The sequence below is a fragment of the Ammospiza caudacuta genome, chromosome 2 (assembly GCF_027887145.1).
Source record: "Ammospiza caudacuta isolate bAmmCau1 chromosome 2, bAmmCau1.pri, whole genome shotgun sequence".
NCBI classification, from domain to species: domain Eukaryota; kingdom Metazoa; phylum Chordata; class Aves; order Passeriformes; family Passerellidae; genus Ammospiza; species Ammospiza caudacuta.
The window spans coordinates 79063357-79082146 of NC_080594.1; the positions used below are offsets into that span (position 1 = coordinate 79063357).

Sequence of the window (18790 nt, forward strand, 5' to 3'; positions counted from 1 at the left end):
TGAAAGGCCTGGGTTTCCTTTCATGTTACAGCAGATTGGTGGATCGCTTTCTCAAAGTAAATTTTGTTCATCAGAAAGAAAAAGAAGCAATTTGGTATCAGAATTCAATCTTTAGACTTAATTTTCCCTACTTTTAAAATATGTGTGTATAAATATACACACACATATAATATACATTTCTTGCCCACTACATATATATACTTAGACATATTTTCCTAAATCAAAAAGTAAAACCCATTAAGTGGAAGGTGACATGTTTTGAGATTACAAAGGATTGATCAGAAGAAATACAAGCATGATATCAAGAGACATTAAGAAGTATTCTAAACTATACAGTCTGGTTCTAAAGACATCACAGCAGCTACACAAACATAATTGTATTAAAATGCCTTGGCACAAAAATGCTATCTCAGCATATTACTTTCTGAAGACCTCTTGCCTTGTAATATTATTACAGAACTGCCAATGCAGTAAGTTCTTTGAAAAATCATCCTTCAATATTTGTATGCCTCAGTGGTTCATATGCCAAATGAAATTACCATACATGCTGTAACAGAGCAGCAAATATTTTATTCATTGAAATTTTTATGACAGTACTGAACAGTATTTATTTTCAACTGCTAATTTTTTTTACTTTCCCTTATTCCATTCAAACCAATCATTCAAGCTTATTTAACTTAGATAAAATGACTAATGGAAAGGAAAGGTAAAATACTTAGGTATCTCTATAAAATTGTACATATGTTTAAAATGTCTACATAAACATATGTATAAAATTACACACATATACAATATATGTAAGATATCTCCACTAAATATGTTGGTCAGCCATGCAAATATTCAATTTCCTGGAACATCATAGCTGCTCTCCAGCTGCCAGTCCAGAAAGCCTTGGTGCTCACATTGCACCTCTATTGTATCTGTGGCTGGCTCAGGTGATACCCCAGGGCCTCTCAAGCACGACTACACGTCTGTATTTATATTATTTATAATCCAGCATTGGGGTTTGTAAGCTGGAGCTGAATTGCACCCAAGGTGGCAATATTTTGACACACATTATTAGTCTTTATCAGGAGCAGATCTGTGGTCAGGCTTTCTGCCTTGGTCACAGATAAATGTGGTTGATTTGGGGGTGCTCTGTGTTGTTGGGTTTTTTACATCACAGTTTTTCTCACAGTGATAGGCATGATAGAAGAACTTAAGCAGATAAGGAAAAGGAATACAGTTACATCATGCTTGGGAAATCTAAGAAAATTGTCAGGCTGCTAAATTACAGAAATATTGCATGGACACAACTGCTTGGAAAAGGACTGAGATTTCTTGTACATTTTTTCAGGTTGCCTATTTAGGTCTATAACATTTTTAACTGGTTTAGATTATTTCATCCTGATGAGCTTCAACTTTATATATAAGCAGTAAAATTGCTTCCATTTTTCTACAAACCACAGCACCTGAGAGACAGAGATATTCAGCCTCAATATCATGATTTGGGAGGAATTGTGATTCTTCCACACATTAATGAAAATATTAAAATAATCAAACAACGCTGAAAATTGATCCAGAATATACAATTGCTGCCTCTTTTTTTTTTTTTTTTGTCTGTTCAGGGAACTCATGGTGATTCATTTCTCCTGAGTATCAAAAAATGGGCCAGCTAAGGTCATACAGAAAAAGTTCAAACAGGTATTGGTAAGGAAGAGAGATAGAAGTGATATTTTAATTATGTGAGTTACCATGTGAATGCAAATTATTAGATTTTCTACAAATTTTTTTCCTTCCTTATAAGAAATTGTTTCAGTTTAGAGACAAGTTTAGGAGAAAAAGACTCTAGAATGAATGTTTCCTCTAAAAAAGGGTTCCAACAATCCCTTTCCACTAATAAGGAATGAATACTAGTGGATAAAAGTGAAAAAAAACAAAAAAACAATTGTTTGTTGACAAATAGACTACCCGCACAGCAGGGGAAAAAGACACAAAATGCTGTCTATTGAACTGTCAGAACCCTCACACACACATGCCAGAAAAAAACCCCAAAATGCCAGGGACAAATGGCTGCTGAAGAGCCCCAAAGCTCCCTCCACACCCACCTTAAAGATGCAGCAACCATTTTTGGGCATAAAGCAGACCATCAGGGCATACACGATCATTAAATTTCCCCAAGACAGACATGTCGTAAGTATTATAAGAAATCCTAAGTGCAGAGAGCTGCTTTAGAACTTCATCACATGCATGTTTGTCCCTGGTGCCTTTGGGACAAAGTGTTAATCAAATGTATTAATGTTTATTGCTGCTTTCGTTTTTTCCTTCCTTCTCTCATTTGCGTAAGAAGATGTCTACTGCACACTTATTTAGTCTAGTTCCTCTAGGCTAGTGACACGTTAAAGTCACTACAGAAAGGTAATAAAACATATGGGTTGACTCTGCACACTATTAAATAAATTGATTTTTTTTTCTTTCAAATTAACCAGAGGGTATTTATTTCATTATCTTCTGTTAAAAGTTACATAAACAGATAGTCTCAGATCTACAAGATGGTCTGTCCCTTTTTTTCCTTAACTTTCTTTATTACAGTCTAGACTGAAATAAAGTAAGTTTATTTGGAAAAAAATCTGTCTTGCTAGATGGTATCTCTCTGTGCCTCATCTTTAAATTAAAAATTTATTTTCTCTTTAGATTAAAAATTTATTTTCTATTCCAGTGTAATTCTAATGTTAACTTTTCCATTAGAAGTAGAATTTTAGGCTAATGTTAAAGCAGACAATACATCATGAATAATTTTAAAGCTGTTGGGTTGACTTAATCTTGTCCTTAGCAATGAAGGGCTTAGCACAGGTTGTAAAACTTAACTAAGAAACAGATGGACTCTTCATAATGCACTGTGCATCACCTTGTGTCATCATGGCCTGAGCTGAATGAAATTGTGAACTACTTCATGGACTGCAAGCCATGCAGTTGTATTTTTATTCTTACTCTTCCTTTCAATTCTATTTTCAGCCATCTGGAACTGTGTATAAGTTCATATCCATTCTGAGTTAAAATTTGACAGAAAGCAAGACTCTCCTAGGAGGAAAGTTTTGTGTACAAGGAGCTGTTCCTCAATTAGCCTTCTGTACACTGGTTTCCTCCGCTAATTCATTAAGGGTTTGCATATGCAAATGTCAGCCTCCTGTAATGTCTACAAAAAAAGCTGTGCGCAGGTCAACCAGGGATGCACGCTTAGCCTTTCCTGTCAGCCTAACATGGATATCTGGAATGTCCAGGTGCTTCATGGACACCAGTATTGGTTCATAACCTTTTTACAATGATGTAAGTTTGCCTTCACAACAGTAATTGAAAATATGTCCCAGGAACAATAGCTAAAAAGAGCTCCATATAAAAATAGCAACATTTTGGAGTTTCCTCTCTAACCAAAATATTCTCATGTCTTTAATCTTCTTTAAATGCCCTCCCCACTTTCTTCCTTTATGACAGTTTATGAAAGAGAGTCAGACAAAAAAAAAGTGAGGAATCAGAAAAAGTCTGTGTTAAAGGTCTTCAAATTGAAACTATTTGTGAATCTACATACAGAAAACTTCATAGCAAATGTAAACGCAGTCTAAAACACAGAACTGTATAATAGTTAATGTAACTGTAATAGATACTGGAGAAAGTCAGGAATTTATGGTCCATTTAAGATCATTTTAGAGCATACCTTAATTAAAGGGAAGCAGTCAATCAGCTAAACAGCACATTTCTCTGAGCACTCCAGATTTGCCCAGTACACACCAAAATGTGATACTCATCATCAGTCAGATTGTTGTCTTTGTTTATATTGTTGTATTCATGGACATGGTTAACAAAAAACAAAGAAAGACATTCTACTGACAAACAAAATTATTTCTGGTTATTTCAGTGAGTAAAATATAATTAACAGGTCCAGCAATCTTTCTAAATGTAAGTATGTTCATATATGCAAAGACTATACATAGTGATTAAACTGCTTTATTTTATAGATAAAGATTATAGAGATTTTATACTAAATACACTAAGGTATTACCATTAGAGGAATGTAATGTGCGGAAAAAATGTCACAGAATGGTTCTGTGTATTATTAATAGTGGAATAAAAATATTCAGAATGACAGGACAAGGGTGAAAGATGGAAAAACTGTGTGCAGTGTAGTAGGCAAAAAATGTGAGCTTTCATAAATTTGTTTTTATTTTTTCCCCTGATATTTTTCATTGAAGAGCAGTTCCAAAATGCCTGAAATATTGTCAAATGTAGCTCACAAGGTCTGAAAGGTTCACCACATGCTATATTTTTACATTATTTCTTGAAGCTTCAGAAAGCACTATGGATGCCTGTAGACAACCATCATTTAGCTCTCCTGGGAGAGTAGCAGGAGTAGATCACATGTCGTCATAATGATGCTTTGTTGCCAAAGGAAAGTACATAGACTTCACAGTTTCCTGGATCTCAGCAGTAAAAATATCTGTCATGATCTGTGTCAGGCCTTTCGCACTATCCTGATTGTTCCAGATGAACTGAGAAGATATTTGGATTTCATACTTTAACCAGGAGAGGCATTTTCAACTTTTTTTGCTAGCATCTTACTGATGTTATTTGTCTGCTCACCTGGGGAAGTTCTCAAGCCTGTCACTCACGAGACTCTACTTGGAAGGCATGATGAGATAGCCCCTAGAAATGAAAGATGTAAACAGTGTCATAAATGATTACTGTCTCTTGAGACATCCTCATTTTGCCGGAAGAGCAGAATGTTGCAGCTGGATAAGTGCAGCCGCATTCTTGATTTCAGCTGTGATGACTTGCAAATATAAGAAATAGATAAACACGCTGTGTCCTGGGGGGGGCACATAAATATGACCCAGTGATAATAAGCAGCGAATCTCATTCACTGCTATCTCAGAAATAGTTCTTCTTTATAAAAATTCAAGGTGAGATAACAAGTGGCAAAATGCCTGTAGCATGCTTAAGGCTGGTACAGCTTTTTCTGTTTTTTCATTTGCTGGGTATCCTAACAGACACTCAGCAAATAAAAATTTACAGATTTGCTGTGTCTTCAGTCAAAGTTAGTGGTTATATGACCTGTTAGCTCTGACAGTTATTAATAGATTTAATATTTTTCTTTTTTCCCTTCACTTCTCAAAATTGTCACTTAAGTGGAGTACCTTTAATTTTCTAAAATAATTGTAGTTGTTAAAGGATAAAGTCCTGGCCAAGAGAGTTATCTGTGTCTGCAGTGTACCTAGGATGTAAATTAAGTTGCTGAGTCTTCCTTTAAGGACAAAAGTACAGATTCTGAAGCAATTCATGGAGCACTGCTAGGCATTAAAAAAACATATTACTTCTTTTTAGCAGCAAAGCTCAATGAACAGTTATAGAATGCACCAAAGAAAAAAATCATCCAAACTTTAGATTTCCTCAGCCTTATCACTCTAGGTGATTTGAAGTATGGAGTTCTTTTTATCTTAGAGTTTGGTTTTACCCTTGTAGCTCAATGTATTCAGCAGGTTTTCAAGATTTCAGTGTTTCTAGCCAGGCCAAAGATTGTGGTAAGTTCAGCTGTTGTGTTCAGCAGCTGAAATGAAGTTTTTTTTCATGGAATCACAGAATGGATTGGAAGGGGCCTTGAAGATCCTGGAGTTCCAACCTCCTTGCTATGGGAAGTGACATCTACTAGATGCAAGGTTGCTCAAGACCCAATCCAAACTAGGTTGACTACTTCCAGAGTTCTGGCATCCACAGCTTCTCTGGGAAACCCGTTTCAGTGCCTCACCCACCCTTACAGTAAAGAATTTCTGCCTGATATCTAATCTAAATCTCCTCTCTTTCAGCTTAAAGCCATTTTCCCTTGTCCTTGTAAAAAGACCCTCTCCAGCTTTCCTGTAGGGGCCCTTTAGAAAGTGGAAGGCCACTAAAAGTCTCTGGGGAGGTTTATCTTCTCCTAGATGATCAGCACCAACTCTCCCTGTCTTCATAGGACAGGTACTCCAGCCCTCTGATCACCTTTGTGACCTTCTCTGGACTCATTCCAAGAAATCCATGTCTTTTCTTGTGTTAGGCAAATTTTGATACAACCCAGATAAAAATGGCAATGCAAGCAAATTTACACTTCTCAATAATATTCCTAGAAAATCTGACATACCAAAATGTTGACCAGGACAGATTCTGAAAACCAGCAGGAAGGACAGTTTTAGAGATAACAGTTTTAGAGAAAGTGTCTTTTGACAAAATAGGAGTAAGAATCAACTCAGCCTTAAACATAATTAACTTAAATCTGTAGGGAAAAAAGGGGGGGGTTCTAGAATTTATTTTGCACTTTCATGATGCATTGAAAAGCTTCAACTTGCTTTCCTGTAGAAATATACCTGAAAAGATGAGCAATAGAATGACAGTGCTGTTCAGATTTTTATAATTTTGGCTTCATAATAAGAGGGAAGAGTGTGAGTGTGTGAATCAGCACATGGAGGTAGCCAAGGCAACCACCAAGCCAGAGCTAAAATGTGAGGAGCAGATTTATTTCATTACCTTGGTAGCAATGCTGGGCAGCAGAGACACATGGGGACACGGGCTCTGTTAGGCTTAGTTCATCCCAGCACCAAGCACTGGGGAGAGCGAGACCTCACTGCCTGCCCCAAGATCACAAAAGGCTTCCACACGTCCGTGAGAATGTGTCATTTCTCTACAAGAACTCTGCTCCTCAAAACAGGCAGAGGATATACCACATTAGCATAAAAACCTGAGTTTTCCCACACTGACATTTTTATTTATAGCAATTGTTAGCATTCCCAGCCGCAAGGTTAGTTTCAGTGAGACTATTCCCTTCTCCTTAGCAGTTTTAAACATTTCCTCTCAACAATGAGGTTGAACATCACAAAAATTTTGGATTTTCTGGTTTTATGTTTAGAATTGTAGTTGGATTTAACACTTCTGAATTTGATAGATTAATAGATGACACGGTCTTGAGGTTTTTTTCCAGATCTACCCACCAGTTTAGGAGTGTTCCCACTGCTACTGTTCTGAGCTGCTTTGGGCAAAGATTAGTGATTGGAGTGCTAGTTTGTGGTCTGTGAAACTTGAAGCAACCAGAACAATATCAAATTCACCTTTACTTTTTTCCTTAGGGCTTAAACTTCACATCCAGAAGTGGAAGTGGTATTGTCACTCTGCAAGCCTCAGTTACAATGTCACAAGGCCATTTAGTGGTGGGGACTCCATTTCCTAATATCTGGATCTTCTTATGGAAGCTAAAGCTTTATACTGGTTTTCACTCACTCACAGAAATAAATGGCCAAACTATTTTTTTTGAGTTAAGGATAGATACAAAGAGATCTAAGATCTACACATTTATACTATGCATATAAGTGATCTTGTCAAAGTTACAGATATCAAAAGGTTCCTAGAGTTATAATTTTTGTATATATGAGGGGACATCACAGTAAATCCCTTACAGTTGTGTATGGAGAGAGATGTCAAAAAGGACAGCATTATATACAAGAGGACAATTATTCAGGACACCATCAGTGCACAAAATGAGCAAGGTGAGGCTATTTACATTCTGAAATCAAGTGTAAGGTTTTTACTTGGTAGCTTCCAACCCATCTCTTGAACTGAAATACTCAACAATATTGTGGGTCGCCATTTATTCTGTCTTCCTTTTTTTATTCTCTACTGAGAACAGAAAAGAACTATGGAACAGTTACTTTCATGACATTGAACAGTTGATTTTTGGTCCTTTTTCTACTGTATTGACCACTATAGTGGTATAAATAAAAATACTTTCCTTTAGAAAAGACAGAATTTAAGAAAAAAAGTAAAGCCCCTTTGTTCAAATGAATGATGAAAATGTCCTTTTTGTCTGGAGATTTTAATGGTAAATCTTCTTTCTCTGTTCTTTGACATTTAGCTGGTAAATTCAATATCTTTCATTAGGAAGAAGGTACTATTTCTGAAGAAGAATGTGACTCTTACTTTCCTTTTGCCTTAAGATTTGGCACTGGCATTATTTATACTTTTATCCAATAAAGAGAAGCTTTCTGGAAAGTGATTCATGTTCTGTCTGTTTAAAGAATGCAGTGGCATATACTCCCCTCAGAGGGAAAAAAAAAAAAAGAAGGATTTTTAGGCTTTTTTCATATCATATCTCTCCTCTTTATATCATTTTAATGGTTTCTTCAGTTTTCATGAAACGGAGGCTTTATTGACTAGTCAGCCTAAAACACAGTGCTAAATATTATATATGAGCTAAATAAGTTGATTGTTATTTTTCCAACTAGATGTCTGAAAAATATGAAACTCCCCATTGTGATCGTCTAAGGAGAAATCTCATTTAGTCTCCGAACAATCTATTGCAATGCTACATTTTGGTTTTGTTTGCATTTATTGCCAGAAGTGAACTAAAAAAGTACAAAAAATATTAGGGGAGAAAAGGCAATATTTTAGGAAAATTAATTATTGCTATAATTTAAATAATAGTTCATTACTTCAATTTTTGGGGTTTTTTTAGATGGACTTCCTCCTCCAAAACAGTGGGTTGCAGAGGCAAAATCCATTCTTCCTTTTTATATATGCTGATGGTATAGCAAGAGTTAATATTGGCTGTTTGTCTGCTGTTTTTCTTTTCCAAAAACACCCCTTGAACTTACTAGTTCCTTGCAAATAGTAAGGAAATAACAGAAATCTCCAGACACACAAGCTAAGCTAAGTCTAATGCTTGAGTGACCATATTTTTAGAATAACTGTAGTAGTCCTTAGGATAGCAAAGCAAGGGAAAGATTTTCTAGCTAAGTGGCAAAAACTCATGCTAAAAGGCTAAAGGCTACTCCTCTAAATGAACTTACTTGCAGATGGAACTTAGGTGTTCCTTGTGTGCAGAAAAGTTTTTTAAGGTCTCCGTGGAAGAGTTACCAGCTGCAGGGTTCCAGTGTTGGTGAAACTGGGCATTTAGTTTCTGTCTCCAGAATCAGACTACCATTCAACTGCAACAATTTTTTAAAAGTTGAACCATTAAGAGAAATGTTTCCTTTTTAGGGAATTAAAATGCACAGTATCAAGTTTTGTATACAACTGAGTTGATTAATCTTTTCTTCAAAGAAAACTGCAAGGATTATATAATCACGTGACTGCAGATGCCAGTGGCTCTAAGGAAAACACTAAATACTATAAACCCACAGGAATGGCTGCCCTACAGCAGAGACTGTGAGTCTAAGATAAACTCCCTGAGTTACTTCATCTCAAAGCAGGAAATATCAAATTGAAATAATTTTCTGAGCCAGAACACGCCTTATTCTGCTGAAGAAGGAAAATTCACAACCTTTTTCATTAAAATGGAGGAAAAGAGAAAACATTGTCATCTTATTGCAAAAGTTCCATACCTTCTCGTTGATTTCTTGAGGGCAGCTTCTCACAGCACTAACTCCTTCATCACAGTATAGCCAACAAACTGCAGCTCTCCCCTCCCACTCTTTTGTAGCACTCATCTTCATTGGACACAGCTGTGGCCTGTTAAGGACACGTTTGTTCCTAATCTTTGGTGATTAGCACAGCTGCAACTCCTCAGGTGTGAGATTGCCTTCTGCACTATCTTTATTTTCTTACATTCTGTCCCTCCACGAGAAAAGGCCAAAGTTCACATGAATCCTAGAAGGTTCTTTAGGAAATCACAGAATATTTGAGGTTCAAAGGTGCCACTGGAGACCAACTGCAACAACTCCACTTCTCAAACTAAGGTCAGCTACAGTGCATAACTCATGTTGAATTCTGAGGATCTCTGAAAACAGAGACTCCACAAACTCACTGAGTAACATGTGCCAGTGCTTTGTCACCCTCACAGTGACAAAGGCATTCCTAATGTTCAGAGAGAACTCCTGTGTTTCAGGTTTTGCCCATTGCCTCTTGTCCCATCATTGAGCGCCGCTGAGCAAAACCCGGCTCTCTCCTCTTTACACACTCCCTTCAAGTATTTCCATTCATTGATGAGATCCTCCTGAGCCTTCTCTTCTTCAACAGTCCCATCTCTTGCAGCTTTCACTTACATGAGAGATGCTCCAAAACCTTGGTCATTTTTGTGGCCATTTTTTGGTCTGACAGCTTTCAAGCTGCTAGTTTTTTCCAAGGATGTATGTACAGATAATTGTCAAAGCCACTCTATAAAGCATACCATAAGAGGAGTAAGGCAAATTAGAAATGCCTGCTTTTTCAAGAATCAAACTGTATCTTCATTAAGTTTTTATGTACAGATAGACTTTGCATGCTGTTAACCAGTCTTTTGTCACTTGGAAAGCCAAAAAAATTGCAAAGTGAAATTGGTGAGGGAATCTTTTTGTGTCTGAGAGGAAGCAAAGGAAGAGTTATTAATTAATAAAGAAGGCAGGGCCCAGACTTAGCATCTTTGAAGCTCTTTCACACTATTTCTTAATTCCTTTTCAAGGAGTTTTGAGTTTTGAAATGAGCTGTGAAGGGTTCATGTATGGAGATGTCTAAGACTCATATCAAGAGTAATGTTCATAGCTTCTTGCATCTTTAAAGGGCCTTTTAAAGCCCTGGTTCTTGCTGAGTGTTTATTTAAAAAGGGCTTAAGATACTACTTTTTCCTGAGGTGACCACACAGGAGAAACACAACAAAGGTCTCAAAAGGTTAAAAAACCAAACTTTACTGGCAAACTTTAGAAGGTCAGGAAGTTTAAAGCAAAATTTAAAGCAAACATTCAGTCAAAACAATGCACTTCACAAAACATTGACTTAGCAAACTCTAACCCATCCAACCTTAAGAAGAAATCAGGAGCAGAAAAGAACAGAAATAGAGAAAGAGAGAAAAGCAAGATACAGCAACTGCCTCTTAGATCCTAGCATGGATAATGGAATCAGTGCTTGATTGTGGAAAATGAAGGATTTTTGGATGAAGCTTAACCAGATGTCTTGATGTCTTTTTGCGAATCCTATGTGTGCCACAAGAATGAACTAGAATGATTGTGTAGTAAAAGCTTTTAAAAACTCAAGAGAAAGTGCTTTGCTGTTCAAAACACCTTGTTGCAGTGCACTGAATTACTAATGTAAAAAAAAACCCACAATGCACTCGCACATGCACAGGAACTAATTTTCTTAGTCATTCACAGACCATTTGAACCACAGACCATTCCCCATCTTTTTAAGAGAGAAATGGACCAGGTGATGGATCATTTGTAGTAGCAGCTGCTTTGTAACTAAAACTGTACAAAGTGTTCAGATGGAGCTTGCAGGTTACAATTCAGTCAGTGCAAAAGCTGACTTCACAGCATCTGGGCCACTGGTTGATTTCCTTCAATAGTAGCGGTGTACATTTGGGGATATGGTTTGTTTTCTTTGCAAATGTTGACACTTTTAAACTAATGATCTGAGCAAACTTAACACATTTATGTGTATGAGTAAATATGCACATGCACATGCACATGCATACAACAGATACGTGCAAATCAAACATGCTGTAGTGTTCATAAGGCACTCTAGTCTGCCTTTCTTCAAGTGTTTTATCACAGAAATCTTGCTAAAGGAACTTTTGCTGGTGCATGTGAAAAAAAATCAATGTTTCCTCAAACAGCTGTTTCTATGTAAAATACATTAATGTAGTTAATTAGTATTGACCTTTTAGAATATTCATCATGCCACTGCTTTATTATCTTGAAAGTTCACTTTAAAGGAGGTATAGCTGGTCCTGCAGGGAGAGGCTGAAAGAAAACGCAGTTGAGTTTTAATTTTATGCTAAAGGAACTGGTTTCTGCTGGATAGCGTTAATTTGCATACATACCATATTTATTTTGTGCTACTGTAAACTTTCTTAGACTTTATTATTCTTTAGGTGGTTACTGTAGTAGAACACCAAAGTTGCTTTTACTGAAATTGCTTAATACTCATACTTCAGCATATTTTCATGCAAAACCAAATGTTTTCATCCAAATAAGCAAAGCAATAAAGATTCCTCAAATACCATCACCTGTCCAGTGAAGAATAATCATCAGGATTTTACTATTAAGGGTCAATTTAATACCTTAGGTGAATAATTTCTCAGGAGTGTTCAGTCACTTTGTATGAAGACGCATAAGGTTATTGTTGTTGCATACTTCAAGTTTCCCTATTTTCTGTTAATATTTTTCTGGAGCTCTACTGCACAGGCTTCATCTGCTGTTTTAGAAAGAAACTCAAACATGATTATCTAATAGTAAGCCTATCAAAACAAGAGCTTATGCAGGTCATAGCCATGGATATTTTTGTTTTCCCATAAAAAATCTGAAAAATCTTTGACAAACTTTCTATATCCAAGTTACAAACAAGAGGAGCAAACAAATGACTTAAAATCTACATGGATTCTTATATTCTTCTTTTTCCGAGTTTTCAGAGTGCTTGCCACTGCATAGGAGGCTTGCATCTTGCAAAATGCTAGTCTGGATTTCTGCAGTTTTAAAATTAGTACTGCTGTATTTGGGTTATTCTGGTGCATCTTGCCTAGCTAGCTGGTGGCACTACTAAATTCTCCAGTTTACCAGTTACTAACTACCAAAGATAGGTTTTAGGGACAGTCACTTCAAAACAGTGGCCATCTCAGCAGCATTAATTCAATAGTTTGATATTTATGTATGGGGTCATGTAGTGAAATAAACACAGTTGTCTTGTTTTCATGTTAGTATCAAGTACATTTGATAATCTCCAAGCTACCATAAAAAATGCATCTGATTTTATGAATGCAAACAGAGCCAGTGAAATTTCTGCTCTGACATTTTTACACAGGCTGGAGAAGGAATTATTCATAAGTCAAAAGGCTCGTAGTGGGTCACACAAGTGCAGGAAGCGACAGTGCTCTGCTGCACCAGTGTTTCCATCTCCACGGCAGCAGCAGGACAAACTTCCTTTGGATGGGAGGGCTGTCTTAATCATCTCTGCCATAAGTCAAAGAGGTAAATAAATGTGGGAATTGGGAAGAAGTGAATGTGTATATAACTCCAGGAGAGCACACAGAGAAGTAGTCTATAAACCCAGTGTGTTTAAGTAGGAACAGATGCTCATTAAGGACATAGAGCGGGAAGGAAGGACAGCAGGATTCCTGAGGCTGCATCTGGGAGCTGGATATACAGAGAAATCTGTTAGATTGGGTGTTCATTCACTCATATAGCTTAAATATAGATTACTGTAAACATTTGCAACTGTTTTGTATTTTACATTTGCTTTTAAGTTGATTTTTTATTCTACCCTAACTGAGTTAAAGAAAATATTCAGGTGTGTCAAAATGCTTCTGACTAATTTTAAGGGAGAAGGAAGTCTTGAACACAAAGCCTGGACTGCTGGAGACACATTTTATGATAACCAAGTTATTTTCAGGCTTGACACATAGGCATAACTTGTCCCAATGGGTAAATTAACATCTCAGAAGCCAGGAAAGGGACTTTCTCTCTCGGAGATAGGTGACATTTGGGAAGGTTCTTCTAATGTGAAATTAATAGAAAGGTCACATGAATGTCCCAAACCGCAAAGGTCCTTACAGTTGTTCACACTTGAAAATAGAAATACAGCCCTTTACAAAATGTGTTTTCAAAACTTACCACAGAGGGGCCACACTTTGCCCCAAGCCTCTGCACGTTGCTGCTCTGCTGTACAAAACCATTTCAGCTGAATCACATGAGAGTAGAAGTGGGCAATTTGGCAGGTAAATGCAAGCATGCATGGAGATACCCATTCCCCTGAACTAGTTTGTTCTGCAGTGTGTGGTTTAGGATCCAGCATCAGGCATCAAATAAAGCAATATAAAAACTCCTAACCTGATTTTGCCACTGCTGTTTTGCTGTTTCTGCTGCTGCCATTCATACTGTCCAAGGATAATTAATCTCTTTGACGAAATGGAAGTGCTTTTTAGGGGGATGCAAATTCAATGCATCTTACTCAGCATTTGTTCTGTCATAAAGGTAAGCAATCTCTGACTGTATGTGAAGACTTTGCACTTCCCATGGGCAGTAAGGAAGTGAATTTTTAGCTAGTGTCGTGCTTCTTTCTGCACCTGATGATTAATGTGCTGGTAAAAACTTCATGCACACTTAATCATTCATAACCAAATATAACTGATTCTGTGCTGCTAAAAGCTTCAGCATTTATAATTAAATGACAACAGTGGAAAGAAACCAGCAAAATCTGGAACTAGACAGTTTGAAAGCTTAATAATAATGTTTAAATCTTTCTCCATATCACACAGTGGTATTTAAGGGCGTTTCTTGGTGGGTTTTATAATGAGGGAGGGACAGCTCCTTCACAGTGTTTTCTTGCGTACACTCTGTTTCCTTGACTAGGGATTAGAAAATGGGGCAGTGCAGGAACTGCCTAAACATCTTTACAGAAATATATATTTCAAAGTTTGTTTGAAGCCATGGGTATGAATTTTCAGCATGTGAGTTTGAAGAAAATGCTCAATAAGACAGCTTCTAGGCTGTGAAGATTGTAATCGGGAGGGGAGGGGCAGTCTTGAGATTCTACCTTCTCATCTAGGAACTGTATTTTACTGAATTATGATGTTTGTTCGTCAGAAATAAATTATTGCCAACATTACAGGACAGTCCTATCAGTTCTTCCTTCACCCGCCTCACCTTAAAAGAGAGGGAAATTTAATATCCCAGCATGGGAGAGGGGCCTTCAGACTCTGAAGGACTGGATAGAAGTATGTGCATGTTCTCAGGTCACAGCCTGAGTGCGAGCTCAGGTTAGAAAAAAGACAGTTCATGAGTTTTGGCTAAATTTAGATTGACTTTCCCTTTCTCATAAATTCAAGAATATAGATTCATTATTTTTCAAACTGTTCCTTCCCGTAACTTTTATGATTTAACATAACTCATCAAAAGTTGTTTATCTTAGATAAAAACTGAATGTTATCTAAAACATATATATGTGTTTAAGGTAATTTGCCTATGGATATAAACTGTTTCCTGAGAATGTTTGGCATTACACTTTTAGTATTTTCATGTAATCCAATCAAAGAAATTAGTAAACCCACTTCTAAATTTGTGTATTTAAACAAGCTTTTTACTGTTTCACTCACTTGGGAAGATGTCAAGCAGTCACAGAAGGGAATAAATTGCAAGATGTTTCCACCTTGTGGGGATATTTTTTTCCATTTTTTTGTGTTCCCCCAAAACAGGTGTAATAGATGGATCAGTGATCTAATTCATTAATTCCCTGAAGCTTGAAAGAGATATCTTAGGGCAAAAGAATGTGGAAGCTATCCAAAGCAAGGCAGTATTCAATTATTTATTTTCCTCTGTCCTTAAAAACTGCTCCAGTTCCAGATCTTCCCATTTCTCTTACATAATTAATGGGGGTATAAAATACAGCTCGGAGGAACTTGGCTGAATTTGAAAGCACGTGTACTTTTTGTTCACTGTAGAAAGTACATAGGTATATGCACACCAGCTTCTGCTTGTTTGGTCAGCAAATACTTGACCTATGTCATGTGTTTCACTGTGTCCTGGAAGTGAAGACACCTGTTTCACCAAACACATTTGTTGTAATTGCAATTTGCAAGAAAACATCTGCAGATATGTATAAAATATATGTATAAATTTGCAACTGAGTATATTTATAACTTATTTTTTAGGCCTAAAGTGCTATTTTGACTTAGTCATACTGAGATAGACTTCAGAAGGTGACGTATTCCTATCAGTTTAGTCACCATAGGGAATGTTTTGCAAAAGGAACAGAAATCTTCACTCCAAAATACAGAATGGATGATGGCATGTTCTTGGAAAGTAAAAGGTTTATGTATATTCTGTCTAAAGAGAGTGTTGAACCTAAACCTTCCATTTAAGGGGTAGATTCTAAGGTGAGAACCACCACTGCATTCATCAGGTGCTTCTTGTCTTCTCTTTCTTGAAAGAAAAAATAAATTAAGAAATCAACTAATTGCCTCTAATGAGACGTGTAAAATCATTGTGTGTGATTGCAGAAATCCCAAGTTGTTCTTCCCACCAGTTCAAAAATCCACAATAGATTCTAGATCCCATCTCTCTTCTGCTTTTGTTTTTTTCTTTTTTTTTTAAACTTGTCATAATCAACAATCAATAGATGCCTTATTCCTAGACACTCTCTTTGTCCTTACCAATGGGAAAGCCCAGATCAGAATAGGGCAGCTACAAACTCATACCAGCCATGCTCTGAACCAACTTGGCATCAGACTTGTAAAATTAAAACACTCAAGATTCAGTGGCTAGACTTCTGAAAGCATGTATGTGCCAAAGATGATTTTAAATATCAGGTTTTGTATAGCTGAGGATGCAAATATAACAAATGTCAACTGAGGATATCACTGTTTGATACCTGTAGAACTTAGGCTTCTAAAGACACAGGGGACTTTAAAGGCATTGACTTGTGTATCCATTTAGGGCAGGTAATTGTAGATATTTGTTATATTATAATAAAAATAAGCCTGGTGTCAAGTAAGATTTTAAAAAGTATATCAAGGTTTTGAGGGCTTTGGTTTTTAGTTTTTCTGGGCTTTTTTTAAAGTTGATGTTGGAAACAGATAAATGTGATAAAGAATATTTAGAACATTGTTACTATATTAGTCATGGATGTCACATATATTATTACACATAGTGAGAAAAAATGTGTGTGTTTATGAAATTAATTAACTGATTTGTAGACTAAGACTTCTCCAAGAAATATAAAAATCTAAGTTATATGGTTGGACACAGAATGCACTTTGTATTTGGATTCCCTGTGTAGTTTTAAGGCAGGTAAAATGCAATAAATATAGCATTTCACTACTGATGAAGTCTTCACTTTCTGGAAATCACCCATCTCCAGTAGCTGAATACTGACCAGTGCAGCTGGGGACACTTGCATACACTGTTTGCCCCTACAAATATTTTAAAATGCAGTGGTCTTTTTTTTCTTCCATCTAGAACCCTGTGATATAAGAAAATGTGCCCATGGATAAATGCATTCTGTTTCAAAGCATCGCTCTCCCAGGCTTGCTAGACTGATCTGCATAACTCACAAGATTCTCTGCAAGGAGACAAATGCTCTATTGAGGTCACAAGGACTACTGTTTCCTTAAAATTCAGGTCCTGTTTTACACTCTTGATTTACTAATCTGAGCCTTTCAACAGGAGAAAATGGATGCAGAAATCATACTATTAAGTATGGTAAATATAGTAATTTATAGGACTCACGCCTTGCAAGTTTCCTATACAGAGGTTAACAAAATTACTTATTTCTCTGTGTCTGGGGCTGATTTAGTGCTAGAAACACCAAAGCAAATACAGTTTGCCCTTGAAAAGTGCCACGGTTAGGAATGTAAGGCAGTATCTTTATTTTGAAAACTGCGTGAGCTCTGTGGATAACAGGTTTCTCAATTTGCACACATTAAGTAGACCTTTCATGTTGTTTTGAATGTTTAGTTTACAGTAACCCAGGTCATGACATGTGACTCTGGGAGCAGAGTAAATGAAAGCACAACTTTTCCTTCCCGTTTGTGAGAAAAGAAAGAGTGGGGAGGAGGGTGCCTTAGCAGCTGTCATTGCCAAAGATTATTTAAAAGCTGTAAAAGCCTTCATTTGCCTTCAGGAGTTGTGACATATGGTCAGAAATGGTTTGAAGATTTATTGTCATCTTTGTTGGATGAGATTCAAAGTGTTCTTTAACAAGGATCTTGTCCCTCATCATCCTTGGAAAAATCCTTCAGAAATTGTAAAGCATATAGAAAGCAGACAGAGCATCAGAGGTTTTAATGATTTTTTTGGGGTTTTTTTCAGAAAAGGCATTAAGCAGGGTTTCCAGATGAAAGAAAGGGATTATTCATGGTAAAAATGAACCTTATTTTTGACTTGCAATGCATTTTCTAAAGTGAGACCATTTCATCACATGCATTTATGACAGATTGTTCCCTACACAGTTAATTAAAATTTCAGGTGCAAACTGTGCACGCTACATGTCACAAAGCCATCTAGTTGTGATTTGAAAGCATAAAGCTTCTCCATGCAATTACAGCTGTCTATTTTGTCTGGACCTCCCTCCCCCAATAGTTAGCAGATGTGGATTTCACATTTTGAAGGCATGATGAGACCTTTCTGCCCATAAAAGCCTATCAAAACTTGTGAGGCCAAGAAAGCAACAGGAAGGTACCAAATGACAGGCTGCATGATCAAGCAGAGTAAAGGCTAATAGCAAAGGGAAGACAATTGCCTGAGCACAGAAATACTTAGAACCAAAAATAGCCCCAATTGCAGGTCTGCAAATGGTAATGGACAAATCATCTCTAACTTAATTTTCCAGGCTGAAGGTACGTGGAACAGTACTGTGCCTGCTCTCACTCCCACTGCCTGCTGCGCCTGTGGGGATTTAGAATAAAGCCTGACACAATGAATATTGAAAGGCACATTGATCTCAAGGTATATGAGGTACCAGTGAGATATGGCAAAGGGCACCTTTCTCATCCCTCTCAAATTTTGCATAAGTCAGACTGATTTAAGCTTTAGCTGAATAAAATCCTCCAATCTTAGCAGGCTTGACAAGAATTTATTGTGTTCCGGCAAGAGAATAACATGGAAACATAATACTCCAATCATATTTTTAAAGGTAACTTCACAGTATAAAGTTATGGTTCTTGCATGGTAGAATTATAGTTACTTTCAGATTCAGTGTCCTTGGCTGTTTTCTGAAAAACAATAATATATCACATAAGTGGGAAGTGACTGTTTACATATGTAAAACTTCTCACTGTCTCCTAAATCCAGGATGCTGCAGTGCTCACAGTGGGAGGAGGTGAAAGGCACTGTGCAAG

General features: G+C 36.9%; 1 protein-coding gene and 1 long non-coding RNA gene across 3 annotated transcripts in view; one reads left to right on the top strand and one right to left on the bottom strand.

The window, feature by feature from the left end:
• The window catches only part of GPC6 (glypican 6), a 723711-nt gene that overhangs the window by 139397 nt on the left and 565524 nt on the right, over nt 1-18790 (top strand). The gene's annotated exons all lie outside the window — the stretch shown is intronic.
• LOC131572263 (uncharacterized) lies at nt 2718-9434 on the bottom strand. 2 transcript variants are annotated; one of them, XR_009276008.1, is made up of 4 exons: nt 9375-9429; nt 8841-8978; nt 4615-4677; nt 2718-4523 (listed from the first exon to the last, which is right to left on the bottom strand). It is a non-coding gene; the product is annotated as an uncharacterized LOC131572263 (long non-coding RNA). The 2 variants fall into 2 exon arrangements; XR_009276009.1 differs by lacking the exon at nt 8841-8978 and having other exon boundaries at nt 9375-9434.